This window comes from Prionailurus bengalensis, chromosome B2, assembly GCF_016509475.1.
Source record: "Prionailurus bengalensis isolate Pbe53 chromosome B2, Fcat_Pben_1.1_paternal_pri, whole genome shotgun sequence".
Lineage (NCBI taxonomy): Eukaryota > Metazoa > Chordata > Mammalia > Carnivora > Felidae > Prionailurus > Prionailurus bengalensis.
Window position 1 is genome coordinate 36,080,944 of NC_057349.1, and position 16,400 is coordinate 36,097,343.

The 16,400-nt window shown below is 35.6% G+C and overlaps 1 protein-coding gene across 5 annotated transcripts in view; it reads left to right on the forward strand.

Annotated features, from left to right (window-relative positions):
* ZFAND3 (zinc finger AN1-type containing 3) overlaps positions 1-16,400 on the forward strand; it is a 327,707-nt gene that overhangs the window by 230,850 nt on the left and 80,457 nt on the right. The gene's annotated exons all lie outside the window — the stretch shown is intronic.

Genomic DNA, 16,400 nt, shown 5'->3' on the forward strand with positions numbered 1-16,400 from the left:
TCACATTTCATCAGTTTCAGTAATCCCCTTTATAGCAAATTTTTCCCCTGGATCATAGTCTAATTCATTGCATTTACTTGTCATGTCTCTTTAGTTTCCTTTAGTCTAGAATTGTCCCTTAGCCTGTTTTGTTTGTTTTTCCTGACCTTGACATTAGTGAGGAATGCCCATCATTATTTTGTAGAATGTCCCTCAGTTATATTTTTCTGATGTTTTTTCATGATTAGGTCAAATTATGCATTTTTGAGAGATATTTCACACAAATGATTGTTGTATTCTAATTGCATCCTATCGAGAGGCATGTGATTAAAGTGGTGTCCCCAGATCTCTCTACTATAAAATTACTGTTTCCTTTCTAATTAATAAGGAATTTGTGGGTAGGTGCTTTGAGACTACTATATAAATATCCTATTCCTCATCAAAATTTCACCCAGTAGTGTTAGCACCCACTGATGATTTTTAGCAACCACATTATTTCTTCTGTATTTATTAGTTTTCTTTCTGCTGTAACAAAGAGCTTTCTCCTCTCTTTCATTTTAATTACATCAGTATGAACCAATGAATTTCTATTTTATTCAATAAGTTATACTTCATTACTATCCTCTTTTTTTTTTTTTAAAGGTTCAAATTGTCCTAATTTGGCCACTCTGAATACCTTCAACTTGATTTCTGTGTTCTTTTGTTACATCACCATTATTTTCTTAATATGTACACTACTTTTGCACTTGTTTTCCTTAAAACCGTTTTCTTAAAGTAGAATTGCTGAATTGAAAAGTGCACATTTCAAATAACGTATGGCCTGAGTAAATCATACTTGTGGCTGGCCCGTTTGAGGTTGGGAAAAGTACACTTAAACATTAACCTGCTGCTTTTAAGAAGCATAAGGAGTACTTGAAAAAAAAAAAGTGTAAGGAGTTTTTGTCATTACTGGTTTTCAACTAAAAGAAACATGTGCAAGAAAGGGAGACAAAGAAGGGTTTATCTTTCATTGCCAGAGTTTTAGAGTATATTCTAGAGAGTAGATGATTGGCAATATATAACTTACATTAAGTGATAAAATCTACTTGGAAAAGTTACAGCTTAACATCCATGGCGGGGGGGGGGGGGGAGGGGGGGTGCATTTGCCCAGAACAAGTTGATTTCTTCTCTGTGCCTTACTTTCCTCATATATAAAATGAAAATGTATTGGATCATTGGTTTTGTAACTTTTTAAACCACATCATGCGGTAAGAAGTACATTTTATGTTGTGATCCAGTATACATGTATGTGTGCCTAATAATGCATGTTTGTAACAAAGTCAAAAGTTTTATGAAAGAAAATTTAGCCTTACTAAATCTGCAGTACACTCCATTTCTATTCTGTTTCTTTAAAATGCTGGTGGTACCTTTGAAATTGTTTTTAGATTGAAAACCTTGTAGTAGATTATTTCTAAAAGCTCTTCAGCTCCAAAATCACATGAGTATATTTTGTGATTTAAAGTGACAAGGAGAAAAATATAGATTTTGGGAGACAAAGTCTGTCATGAGAATAGTCACAAAGAGCAGTTTCTCTTGTATAGATAGTTGTAGCCACTTCAACAAAAAACAATTCCATAAAAATCTAGTTCAAAGTCTTTACTATGTCTCTCCAATTATAATCACTGCTAGTATAAGCCAGTTTTGCTTCCCCTTCCCCCATTAAATTGACCCTCTCTACCTTTTTCTTTTTTCTTTTTCCCTTTTGCATCCATAGCAATATACTACCATTAACAATGTGAGTGTGGGGTGCCAGGCCCCATGCAGTCAAAATTCTATGTGTAACTTTTGACTCCTGAAAAATTTAACTCCTAATAGCCTGCTGTTGACTGGAATTTGTTATATGTATTACATAGTATATTCTTATGATAAAGGAAGCTAAAAAAAAAAGAAAATGTTACTGAAATCATAAGGATGAGAAAATATGTTGACTATACTGTATCGAAAAAAATCTGTATAAGGGGACCTGTGCATCTGAAACCCATGTTGTTCAAGAGCCACCTGTAATTGCTACCTAGGTTGCATTAAATTCTGTCTGTGACTTAAGTGGTTAATGGAAAAGCTTGATGGGGAAAAAAACCTTATTGCTGGATTTGAATTTGGTTGAAAGTAAGACCAGCTCTCTTAGGTTTTTAAAAGATGTATGGAGAAACACTGTTGTCTATGCAAATAAGCTTGTAACTATATTTTCCCTATCGGACCTGTATAAAATGGAAACATGAATAAAATGGAAACAAAAGCTCATCCTTTAGCCATCTTGCAGAAGAATTTGAGCTCCTGAGCTCTAGAGCCACAGTTTACTCTTGAGTAGGCATGCCAGCATCTCTAATGCCTCAGCAAGAACTTGGCTGTAGAGAATGTAATTTTCCTTGTCACTCTCAGTTTTAGTTTTTAGGAAAAAAGATGAATGGAATTTAACATCCATCAAATTGATAAGCACAGTATTAAAAGAGAAATTGGGAATGTGCTGCCATCCTCCTCGACATGCTAGCTTGTTCCCTTAAGTTTGCACTACAGTGTTACTCACACAGAGAGCCAAGTGAGATGGTAAATCACTTTCATGAAATGGGAGCTTTGGGGCCGGTTGTGTTGGGAAGATGTTTTTGCTCTTGATAAAGTACATTTGAAAATGCAAAAGTAATTGCTCTCTCTTTTCAGAGCATATCTTTTTAGGTTTGTATGATTTGTGCTGAGACCATTGAAGTGTAAACTGCAAGGGAAATTGTACTGCTTTGGCAGTGTTGTACCTAGCCTCCTATGCATCTTCTGCTCATTTTTGTTTGTCCATTACTTTTCAACTTCTCACAGTTTTAGACCTGTTACTTAGACTTGGCATGTCTTGCCTTGAAACCTGTTCAGTTCTATTTGGTTGATATTTCCCACTGCATGCATTCTTTGCCCTAAAGGGTAAAGTGAAAAAAAAATCCATAACTATGGTCTACTCATAACAGAAATGCTAACATAGTTCATGTAGAATTTTATTCCTAATTTAATATACTCACAAATTTTCTAGTAATTTTCCTCCCTTTTGGTTTTATTAGTAACCTTCACTCAAGTATAGATATAGACATATGTATTATTTATAAATGCTGATCTTTATGAAATACCCACATAAAAATGAGATTGTGGCATTTAGTTTTTGATGTGTCACTACTTCTTTCCAAAAAATGGTAGTCTAGTAAAAAATAACATATAGAGTACAATAGACTTTTTCTTTTTAAATGAAGGAATCAGGAAAAAGGGAAAATTCAGATTGATTAGTAGGATAAAGACAAGAGAAATTTGTACACAAATTCACACCCATAAACATCCGTATAACTGTTAAAGACAGAGTACAGATTGAAACCTGAGCTTCCTAGGAGCCAGAGCAGAAATGGAAATGCAAGTAGTTCACAGATCACCATCCTATGAGCTCTAAAGCAGACAGTGAGAACAGTAGGGAGCAGTGTTCTCAATAACGGTTCTTCAGAATATACTGTTTTACACAATTCTTTCTCATAACATCCCTTGTAAGAAGCCAAAGGGATTTTCTCTGAAAGATGAGTACCAGCACTGACAGTCCAAATACATCTCCTTTTCCTTTTTCTCACTGGTGAGAATTAATGGTAAATACCATCTCACACTAATGCAAGATCTAAGCCCAGTTAGTTGCTTAAATTAGAAAAAGTTCTAAAAAATTCGATTTATAAGGCCTCTTGTTGGGGTACCTATAGAGTAAGGGACAATTAGAGTTGTATCTGCGTAGAACATTATCACTTAATTTGTTTAGTAGTAATACAACCTTAAAAGGAGGAACTTGTCTATAAATGCCATTAAGCATTTAAAAGATAATTTTAGAATAACTTGCTCCTCTTCCTCATCCCATTCAAAACACATTCACCCATACTTACAAGTGAAATAACAAAAAAAACCCAACTATTCCCAAATGAAAAATATATATATTTTTTTAATTTTTTTTCAATGTTTATTTATTTTTGGGACAGAGAGAGACTGAGCATGAACGGGGGAGGGGCAGAGAGAGAGGGAGACACAGAATTGGAAACAGGCTCCAGGCTCTGAGCCATCAGCCCAGAGCCTGACGCGGGGCTCGAACTCACGGCCCGCGAGATCGTGACCTGGCTGAAGTCGGACACTTAACTGACTGCGCCACCCAGGCGCCCGAAAAATATATTTTTAAATGAGTTAGTTATGCCAAATTTCATCTGTATTAAGTGAATTTTAGACAAAATCAGACTGGATTATTTAATTAGCATAAGGCAGTTGGTTCCTAAGAAGGACTTTCTAATAATTTGTTTTTTCTTTTCTTTTCTTTTTTTTTTATTTTATTTTTTTAACGTTTATTCATTTTTGAGAGACAGAGAGAGACAGAACAGGAGTCAGGGAGGGGCAGAGAGAGAGGGAGACACAAAATCCGAAGCAGGCTCTAGGCTCTGAGCTGTCAGCACAGAGCTTGATGTAGGGCTCGAACTCATGAACTGTGAGATCATGACCTAAGCCGAAGTTGGACGCTTAACCAACTAAGCCACCCAGGCACCCCTGATTTGTTTTTTCTATTTGATAGGCAGCTTTAAATGTTTCAGTTCATTGACTTAGTAGTCTTTGTCTATTTGAAAATCAGAATGTAAGGCTGAGTTGGCAATTATTAAAAAATATAATAAACATAGCATGACCTTGTTAACTTAAAACACACAAAATTTGAATTAGGATCACACTATCTTGTATTTCATGAAGGGTTTCAAGTTGCCTGGAAATAGCAGGTTTTTGTTTTTGTTTTTGTTTTTTTTTCAGATGAATCTTTATTAAACCAGTATCAGCCTGATAACAGTTTTACTGTGATTCAGATTTTCATAAGACAGTACTAGAATTTAATACTTTCTGGGAGAAAATTTGGATTATTTCCCTGGCTCATGCTGCCCAGTAACCAGAAGCATGGAAAATCATAGTTAGGATTATTGATCTGCTATTATAAAATCACTAGTAATAATTGTATGCTTGAGACTTGACTTCTTTCAAACCCAATCTGACTTCTTTTAGGCCATTTTGGTCTGTGATACTTTTCATAATATACTGTGTATGCTCCATTTGCTGAGGGGAAAAATGGGCCTGTATGCATACACAGTATTGCATTTAATTTCCCAGATTTAACCCAGAATTAAATGCAAAATTTTCTGGGCACACGTATTATAAACTCTGGATTATACATGTTTCCATATATTTACTGCTCCTTTGATGGGAGGATAATACTTCTCTGTTCTCATCATCAGATTTGGCCATGTGATATCTTTTAACAAATAAAACGTGAATGAAAAAGTCATATGCCACTAGTGAACAGAAAATTAGGGTATAGTTGCAGCTTTCCCTTTTCCCTCTACCACAAGAGCAGTAGTGTTCCGGTTAGAGCCACTCTTTCATTCTGGATTCCTGGAATGAAGACACATGTGAACAAAACCAACAAACTATTTTTGTTGTAAAGCCTCTAGATTTTAGGGTTGTTTGTTATTACAGCCTAAATTATCCTAAGATGACTCACCATATAAGAACCCCAGACTGAGTCTCTATTCTAGACCTAGATGAATGTTTTGACATTCATTTGTTATTCATTTAAAATTTTATTGAACACGTCTGTTTCATGAAGGATACCTACATTATTGCCCATCCTCAGAGAAGTCCTATAGAGTAGGTTTTTAACATTGTTTGCAAGTGAAGAAACAAGTATGGACTTTTTTATGGATGCTGCTTCTAAGAAGCTTAGTGAGGATCAAACATAGGTCTGTCTCATTCTCTTGTATCTCTACTATCCTATTTATCCAGTTGCACAGTTTCCTACCTATCTGTTGCACATATATTGGATAAATCATTTTTTACCAATATATGGAATTAATAATTCAATATTATCGAACAGCAAGACTTAAAAAAAAATATTTTAACGTTTATCTTTTTTGAGAGAGAACGCAAACAGGGGAGGGGCAGAGAGAGGGGGATAGAGGATCCAAAACATGGTCTGAGCTGTGAGCACAGAGCATGATGTGGGGCTCAAATTCATCATGACCTGAGCCAAAATCAAGAGTCAGGTGTTTAACTGACTGGGCCACCCAGGGGCCCCCACATGCCTTTAGGAGAGGTTTACACTTGCCAGTTAACCACAGTAACCACTACTCCCTATCCTTTAGGCCAGCTGTCTTTATACATTTCTAACTACCTGATCCTTGAAAACTTTTGAATTTATAACCCCAAGATTGGCTTACATTATTAATGAAACCGAGTTAAGTATATTTCCATTTTTTATTGGCATCAGAGAAAATATTTTTCATTGCCAGTCTTGCAATAGCAAAGTTTTAGAAAATTGTGTGCAAGAAGCCAGAATGGAATAATAAAAATCCTAGAGACCTACTATGTACCCGGCATTGTTCTAAGACTTTAACATGTAGTAGCTAACATAATCCACACAGTAACCTTACGAAGTAGATGAAATTATCATTCTCATTTTATAGAAGAAAACTGAAGCCAGAGAAGTTAAATAACTTGCCCAAGGTCACACAGCAGTGAAGAGGCTGAGCCAGGATTTGAACTGTAGGATTCCACACTCCTAAACACCATACTATGACGGGGTAGATAACTGCATGAGCTTTTCTCATGAGTGGAGAAATCTCTTACCTCTTTTGATGGTGGCTTTTATGTAAAGGATAAGATTTTCCTTATATTCTACAGCTTTTTCATAACCAGCCATAGTATTCTTCAGAAAGATCTCTTGTTCTTTCTCCTAGTAGACAGATGCCTCCTGGAGATTGTGAATCATGCAAACATACATTATTTTGATACTTTGTGTTCACTGGATAAAAATTAGTCTTTTTCTGAGCATCCTGTGATACATTTTAATAGGTGTAATGAGAAAGTGTTTAGTAAACCCATCACTTTATCCTTTAAAATTTTTTCTTTTAGTAGTTTAAAACAGTGTGTAGTCTGTTACTTTTTGGGAAAGAGATTGCCATTCTTAAAATATACCATAGTGCATTGTTTGAAAAATAATTATTTGTGCTGAACATTCTGTGGATTTTATCCTTAGGAAATGTGTGTCTCAGAAGTTACCACCACCACCCCAAGTTGAAAGTCCTGAAGCAGATGAAGTGATCAGCTTGGCAATAGGGTTAAATGTAGGAGATTGGTCGTATGTGACCTGATACAAGATGGTGATGCTGAGAACTGAGTGGAAATGGAATACTAGGGGGTGGGAATAGCTCACTAAAGGTAAGAGGTGCCCTCCTGGATGGAAGGAAGCCAAGACAACAGGACCAAGTTGTAGGGGTATCAATGGCAGGAGCATGAACGCTGCTCCCCTGCCACTTTGCAAAAAGGGACATGCTAGTGGGAGGTATTTTTTTTTCTTTTATTACTTTTACATGGTGAAATGAAGGGATAGTATTATGAAGACTGTAGGTACAGTTATAAAAACAATCATAAATCTTTGAAAAAGGAGGTAACCTGACTTTTTTGTAATTTATTCCCAAATACTTTTCTAATTCTTTGTTCCATTATCGCGTCTTTATGGGCATTTGAAACCTTAAGTCTGAACTGGAAAAAAAAAAAATCTAGGCTCCAACATCTCCAGCAGTTATGTTCATTTTACACCCATGCCATTGTAGTGATTTGTGAATGATAGTAGGGACTAATGGCCTGAGGAGAGGTCTTTAACTGGTATGAAGGATCAGCTACAAACAGGTAAGTCAGAGGTTTTGTTTTTAAGTTGTAATTGGCCTTTGTTTTGTCAGCTTTTCTTAATATTTCCACAATTTTCCTAGCCCTACCAATACTTCTGATGGTTGAGCTATATGTGTAGGATATGTGTGTGTGTGTATGCACACACACATACACATGAACACATATATGTATACACACACACACACACACACACACAAACATCAGCAAATGCTCATCTTGTTGGACCTAGGCTAATGTCACAATATTTAGAAAACTTCTCCCTGTGTTGTCGATTTTTAAAAAACTGACACATTTTGTGGTTAGACTGAAATGAAATAAATAGGTCTCTGGTGCATGTTATTGTAGTACTAATGGATCTTTAGATATTTTCTGTAATGTTAACATGTTAATTTATGCCCTGTAAATGAGTAGGAGACACTGTTACTGAAAAAACTGTAGAGTCTGCACAATAAATGCTGTATAAGAAATAAGCCTTCCTCCAAATAACTTTTTTGCTGGTTCACACTTCTGAGCAGTAGGCTCTATAGGTGTGAAGAATCTAGGGACTGTATAATTTGTGATAAACCAGATTATAAAGGAAGCTTAATTACTGATAAGAGTTTCGCTTGTAAGCTTTGTCAACTTCATATATTCTCTTGTTGACTATTTTTGCAAGAAGCATTTGAAGACATACTTTGGGGAGCAGTGTAATATTATTTCTGTTCTCAAAGGCTTACAACCCTGTGGTCTAGACCTAAGCAAATAGGACTTGAGAGACGTTTCGAGTCCTATCAGAACTAGTTACCTGTGGTGAGTAGAAAAGAAGAAAACTTTTTATGTGCAGGGATAACTTGTAAAATGTAAACATCTGCTTACTGACAGTGGTGTTTAATATTTTTACTGTATATAGAAACATTCACTTCCTATAACTATTTTGTAGCAATTTGAAGTCCGTTAAGGTCTGAGACAACTAATAAATTTTTTTTTTTAACGTTTATTTATTTTTGGGACAGAGAGAGACAGAGCATGAACGGGGGAGGGGCAGAGAGAGAGGGAGACACAGAATTGGAAACAGGCTCCAGGCTCTGAGCCATCAGCCCAGAGCCTGATGCGGGGCTCGAACTCACGGACCGCGAGATCATGACCTGGCTGAAGTCAGCCGCTTAACCGACTGAGCCACCCAGGCGCCCCATAAATTTTTTAAGCTTAGTATGTTGAGCAGATCAAATAAGTTATATTCAGCAAATGTATATTGTATATTATGTGGCAGATATAATAGTGTTTTGCTAGGGGCTAGGGTATACAGTAAATAAGACCTTCATTTATTTTTCATCCAACAAGTATATATTAAGTGTTTCTGTGGATATAATCTTAAGGGCTTCCCTGAGGACATCATGCTTACGTTAAAGTTCAAAGATGAGTAGGAGTTACCAAAGCAAATGGCAAGATAAAGAAAAATAGTCACCTGCTGTGATCAAAGTACTCCAGATTGAGAAAAAGCATGGAAGGTTTGAAAAACAGAAAGGACCCTTGAGTGACTGAAGTAGGAGGAGGGAGAGGAGAAGCAGTGGCTTAAGAGGAGACTGAAGAGATAGCCAGAAGCCAGTTCTTAAACAGACTTGTTAACTTCTAAACCGTGTTTATGATTTTGGATCTAGTTATAAAGGCAAGGTGCGGCCATTCAAGGGTTTAGGGAGGAAAATGAACTTACGGGAATTTGGTTTTTACACCACCATGCTGGTTGTTTTGTGGTGAATGTATTAGAGCGGGCCAAGAGCTAGTAGGATGCAAAGGAATCAGATAGAATACCATTGAAGGAATCTGACAGATGATGACGACTTAGGTTAGTGTGGTAATGGAGAAATGGCTGGGTTCAAGAGATACTGGAGTTGTAAATAACTAGATTCAGAGATTTTTTGAGATGTACAATTAAGGGTAGGAGAATATGAAGTCTGAGATGATTCCCTCGCTTCTGGCTTCAGCCTCCAGGAGAATGTTGGTGCCATCCCCTGAGATGGGAGAAGGGCAGAAGACAACGGTCTATAGTTTCTGAGATATACCTCAAAGATTCATGGGCACAGATGGGGACACAGGACAGGAGTCATTTACCATTAGTAGGATGTATGTGGTACGTGGGAGATTGTAATGTATATATTTTAAACTTACCTGAAAATGTCAATTAGTATCAAAGCAGTATCAGACAGTGTCTATTCTGAGATCAGTGAAGACAGTCTCAGTTTTAAAGAGAAGGAATCATTATGAGAATGTAGGTGAGAATATGGTAGGGTAAAGTTTTTTGTTTTTTAAGAAGCTAAGAGAGATTACTAATGAAAGAAAGTTTAAATGAACCTAGCCATATTGAGTAGATCACTGTTTTCCCCATAAGATAAGATCCAAAGTTTTAAGTTTTTAAGGTGTTAATAGTAATCTGTCCTTGGTTCTTGCTAATTTTTGTTCCAACGAGTTTGTTTTTTGCGAGGCTTTTAAACCCAGGTTAACATCCAACTAGGAGAATTTTTTTTTTTAGGATTTTAATCAGAAGGCTAAAACTGGTTTATGAATTGGCTAATGGGTTTGTAGCTTTTAAAAATAAGGCATCTAAAGTTTATGATTGGGGTCGGGGTAGGAACATACAGCTTTAAAAACCTCAGAAATTACTTATGAATGGAGGCTCTAGCCTATTTAGGACATAAATTGGGGGAAGGGATGAAGAGAAGGAAAAAGAACCCTGTTCTTGTAAAGGAGGCCTTTATATAATGTCTTCCATGAACTAAACTTTTAAGATTATTGAATTTTTATTTGCAACGTTTCCACTTTAATTGGCTATTTGAAACATGAAGCATTGTTATGGTGTGAAATGCTACAATAAAGCTTCCAGTGGGAAAATGGAATTGTAACCTGTAATCTGTAGATCTATAATCTACAGTCAGGTGGAGTTTGGAGACTGGGAATGGATGTGGGAACTGGAAAAGTAACCCCTGCAGTCTGCAAGCTGTTGCATTTTGGCAAGCTGGGCAGTGGTTGCTTCACTGATGTTGGCTGTAGCGAGAAGAGTATGGACATTAGAATCACATAAACCTGGGTCTCAAAACCCTAGCTCCAGCACTTGTTAGGAACAGGCAGATTGCCCACCCTCGCCATGCCCCACTGTCCTCTGCTAAAGCGTAAGGATGGCATCTAGTGCCCAGGTTATTTTGAGGATTAAATGAGAAAATGAACAGAAGGCCTCTGACAGAGTGCCTTGCTCATAGTAGGCACTTAAATCGTAGTTCCTCTTTCACCACCAATTTGATTTTCTTTATACCCAGCTTTAGTATCTATAATAATGATACAGAAGCCTTATTAGTGGCCATATAAACTTAGTGAGTTGGAACAAATGCAGTGGAATCTCTCATTTCTACTAATTAATTATGAAAATAGAAATTAATGGGTACTGAGTACATCATCTTTCAGAAATGCTAATCCAGGTGATTTTAGGAGTGCCCTTGAAGGCACACAAAGTAGTTTGTGAGAGGTTTGAAATGACAACGGATAAATAATTTTAAATGTAATCCAGCAATGGGTTTTTCTACAGGAAAACATTTGGCCACTTATCATTCAGTTAGCATTTATTGAGCAGTGTTTTTATCCTGGGGCCATATATTGTGGGATACTGAACAGAAGATTCTTAACGTACCATAGTAGGTCTTGTGCCGTGGGAAATCACAGGGTATTGTGCCAAGAGAATTTGATATTTTGTACCAAATGTTTTAAAAATGCACTTTCTCTCCTACCCAGTTGTTCTGCTTGTAGCAATATAACCTGAGGAAGTTCAATGGAATCTTACTTATAATAGTGAAAAATTGGTAACGGCACGGAGATACAACAATAGTGAATTGGTTTAATTGCATACCCATGAGTGATCACACATGTCTGTATGTGACAAAAAATATTCATGATATATTGCTAAGAGCAAAAAGTAGGTTAAGAAGAGGGTTTAAAAAAAGGAATTTATTATCAAAGAAAGTAAGTTTAGTGAAATCTTTTCTGAATCACTGTTGTGTATTCTCTGCCTTAAAGGAATTGTTCAAAAAGTTGTCCTAATCTGGAAGTGGGATGGGAGTTAAAGGAGCTAAGCAGCTTACCAAATCTGTATAGTACATTGGATATACAAACCAAAGGTAAGTTTTGAGTAATAATCAGATAAAGTATAGTCCCAGCGAGGCTGCTCAGGTGAATGGGCTTGTCAGCAGAGCAGGGCGAGGTGTTGTTACAATGTTCTCAGTCTTTTGAGGTACACTTTCTAATAAGATTGACTTGTGAAAGAAAGCATTGCAAAAGCAATGGGAAAAAATATGTCCAGTGAGTATATGGGCAAGTAGTCTCAGGGACTATATTGGCCATTTTGGCTCAGCTGGTACCAGTAGGTCATTTTCTCTTGTGGAAACATCCCATTTCTAGATATTTCAGATTCTAAGAGTTACCTTCATTGAGAAATTATTTTTCCTTTTAGTTGATAATAAGTTAAGCTGCCAGGATCTTGGCTTCTTTTCACTTTTGCACAGCAATCCTATTAATCCAAAGGTTTTTACCTGAGTTTTACAAAACTATTTTGGAAAACTTTATTTACATTCACCAAGCTTACACCTTTGGATATACAATTAAGTCTACCAATTTACAATAATAGGTAATTATTCTTTTTTTTTTTTTTTCCTCATAGAAGTTGATAAGCTCGGAGTTTTCTGGTTTTCCCATTTATATGAGAACTGTACAACAAATGGAACAAGGCTTTACTGTGGCTGGATCAAATGAAGTGACTATTTCTTCACCTTTTCCATACTGCTTTTCAGAGTAGAGTGATGAAAGGCAGTCTCTCTGCCTGCTTTGTTCACTTTTTTACATGTGGTGCAGATCTGCTCCCCTTCGACCTTGGAATAGACTTCTGGGATTTTTTTTTTCCCTTTCTGTGTTTGTTTGTTTGTCGGTTGTCAGAAGTTGGATACCAAAAGATTCAGAAAGAAAGGAACAAGAGAGTAGGAACTAAGATGCAAATGTCAGGGCTAAAAGGAAAAGAGAATTCATGATCTTTCTATAAACTGGGAAAATACCTTTTATTTTAATGGCTAGCATTTGTTGAGTACCCATGTGCTAGTTACTTTATGCACATTATCTTATTTAATCCACACTATTGTGAGAGGAAGAAATAATTCCCTCCTTTTGTTTTACAGATAAGGCCCCAAAAGATTAAACAGTTTTCTTTTAGCCATGTGTCCATTAAATAGCAAAGTTAGGATTTGAATCCAGGTCCAGCTTTAAAGCTCTTTGTAGTATATAAGCTGCTCATATTGGCCCGAGAGTTAGAAAACTCTTAGGATTTAGCTCTGTGAGTTTCTGGTGACTTGAATTAGCTTTCTTGGCCCTTGCTTTCTTCTTTATCTGTAAGATGAGAGGATTGGGCTGGATCTTTAAAGTTAATTCTGACTGTAAAATTATTTTATTCCTGGGCTCTTTTTTGAATCCGAGCAGAGAATGTGTAGAGATTCTGCTAGCTCTCTTGTGTGTAGCCAGTTTGGTTTGTAATGATGATTTTTTTTTCACCTGATCATCCTGTGGAGGTGCAGAAAAGTCATCATGAGAGAATGGGTTAAAAGAAGGCACATTGTGTCAACTGAAGATTCACAAAAGAAAACTTAAAAGTACTTGAGCATGGAAAGCCTGGGCTGGAGATTTGTGTGGGTGGGACCTGGTTATTGTCTGTGAACACCAATTTCATTTACCCTTAAGTGTTATTGTGCTTGAGTGAGTGAGTTTGTGTGTCTGTCTCCAGACATTGGGGATTGTGCTAGATGGTATAATGATGACTTAGTTCTTTTAGGGCCTTGTAACATTTCCAATTAAATGGTAGAGATGGTTATAGGAGGGACACGATGATTATTGACATAAGAGAGCTAATGAGATGACATGACATAAAGAAGCATCATTGTTACATTATTATAGTATTTTTATTCCATTTTTATGGTACCTTTTTCTCTAAAGGTGCTGTACAAATAACATTGAGGTAATAAGCCATTTTAAAATGCCAAAACACTGAAGAATGAGGAAGTAGCTAGGAGAAATAAATATACAGAAAAGAAGCAATAGAGGCTTTAGATCACTAATCAGCACAAAGATTAGTGATTCTTTGGCTAAATCCCTTGCACTCAACATGGGTTCTGTGAATCATTAGGGACTTGACATGGAGGTCTTTTTTTTTGAGCCAAACTAGTGCTCATCATTTTACATCCTGTGGTTGTGATTAAAGACCATGGATGTGTTTTAGTGTCAGATGGACCTGTATATAATTCCTGGTCTTGCTACTTAGTAACTTTAACTTGGAACAAATAACCTAAACTTTCTCAGCCTCAGTTTCTTTATCAGTGAAGTGGTATATGACTATATAATTATACTTCCCTTGTTAGGGTTGTCATGAGAATTGATGTACATGAGTTATACGCATAAAACATTTAGTTCATTGCCTGGCACATGGTATGCAAACATAAGTAATAGCTCAGTACATGTTAAAACAGTGATTCTGATGAGGTGATAAGAGCATAATAGTAGTTTCTCTGTGGTTTAAAAGGTAAAGCAATGTAGAGTTGTCGGGATCTTCTTTTCCTTCTCTGAATTGATAAAGTATAATATGTAGTTTATAGACTAACATTAGATTTTTAAATGAAAAATACAGAGACTGTACCTAATAGTCTTAAGTTACATACCCAACACCAACTTGGAGAAATGAAAAATTACAGATAGAATTGGAGATCTCTGTTCTTCTTTGCCCTCCCTTTCCCCCCACCCCAGACATAACCATTATTCTGAATTTGGTGTATCATCCCCACACATGTCATTATATTATAATTATGTATCAATAAACAATATATGGTATTTTTACATATTATAAATTTTTATATAAATATGATATATATCCCTCCATAGCTTTTCTCACTCAACATTGTTTTTGTTGCATTTGTAGTATTATCCATTAATTTTAACTGCCTTCTAGCATTCCCTTATGCATAAATTTTATTTTAATCTGTTCTGTCAGTGTACACTATTCCTATTATTTTTGCATACCTCTCACCTTCACATCCCCCTCCCTCAACCTAAGAAGTAACCACTAACCTGAATTGTATTAAGTATTTTTTAATGGTTTAAACATACATATTTCTAGGGGCGCCGGGGTGGCTCAGGTGGTTGAGCTTCTGACTTCAGCTCAGGTCATGATCTCATAGTACGTGGGTTTGAGCCCCACATCATGTTCTATGCTGGCAGCTAAGAGCCTGGAGCCTGCTTCATATTCTGTGTCTCTCTCTCTGTCTCTCTCTCTGCCCCTCCCCCGCTTGAGCTCTCTCACTCTCTCACTCTCTCTCAAAAATAAATAAACATTAAAAAAATTTTTGAACATACAAATTCTAAATAATATATTGAGTTTTGACTCTTTTTAAGGTTTACATAAGCACAATCTTACTGTGTTATTTAGTGACTTGTTTTTTTCTTTTCAGTGCTATGATTTTGAGATTCATTCCTGCTTGATGTGTGTAGCAGTCATTTTCACAGTATACATTATTCCTTTATATGAATTTAGTATGGTTTATGGACCTTCAGATTGTTTCTGACATTTTAGTATTGCAAACAATATATAATTAACATTCTTATACATGTGTGTTAGACATAGATCTAGGTGTGAAATGACTGAGGTATAATGTTATGTACATGTTTATCTTTACTGGATGTTGATGAGTAGTAATTTCTTTATCATTTATTTATAAGTATTTTCTAATTTCTGATTTGACCCATGAGTTTACTTTAAATTTTTAATAAAACATTAAAAAATTTTCAAATACAGAATTTTTTATCAGAATCTAATTTACTTGCTCAGTGATTAGCTAATAATGCTTTTATCTTACTAATTCTTTGCATCTGTTAAGACTTCTGCTTTATAGGTTAATGTGCGATCAGCATTTAGCCAGGTATAGCCGCTTTTATAAATATTCCTCATATGGTTGAAAATAATTTATTATCTTATTATTGAGTATATGAGTCTATGCTTATTAATCCTCTTTAATTTTACTAATTATTTTGGCTTAGACAGATATATTAAAATCTTCCCATTATGATAGTAAATTTGTCAGGTTCCCATAAATAGAATCATTTTTGCTTTATATATTTTGAGGCTTTGTTATTAGGAACATACAAGTTTAGAATTGTTTTATCTTCCTGGTAAATTCTTTGCTTTTAAACTTTTTTTTTTTTTTTTTTTTACTATTCTATAATCCTCTTTTTTTCTCTAGTTTTTGTTTTGTTTTTTTGCCTTAGTCTACATTTTCTGTTAGTACTGTGGCTATAACTGGCTTTTTAATCATGTATCTTTGCTGGTATTATTATAATGTACTTTAAAATTTTCTTTATACTCATGTTCATGTTTCTAGTGTGTCTCATAAACTACATAAAACAGGATTTTGTTTATTCAATCTGAATATTTTCTTAGTTTAGTCAGTTTACAGTTATTACCATTACTAATATATTTGTACTTATCTCTACAATCTTATTATGTGTTTTCTGTTTACCCTGGTTTTTTTTCTATGCTTATTTTTTCCTTTTTACCTGTCCTGTCTTGATTTGAATAACTTTTTTTAAATCTCTTTATCTATGTATCTATCTATATACCTGTC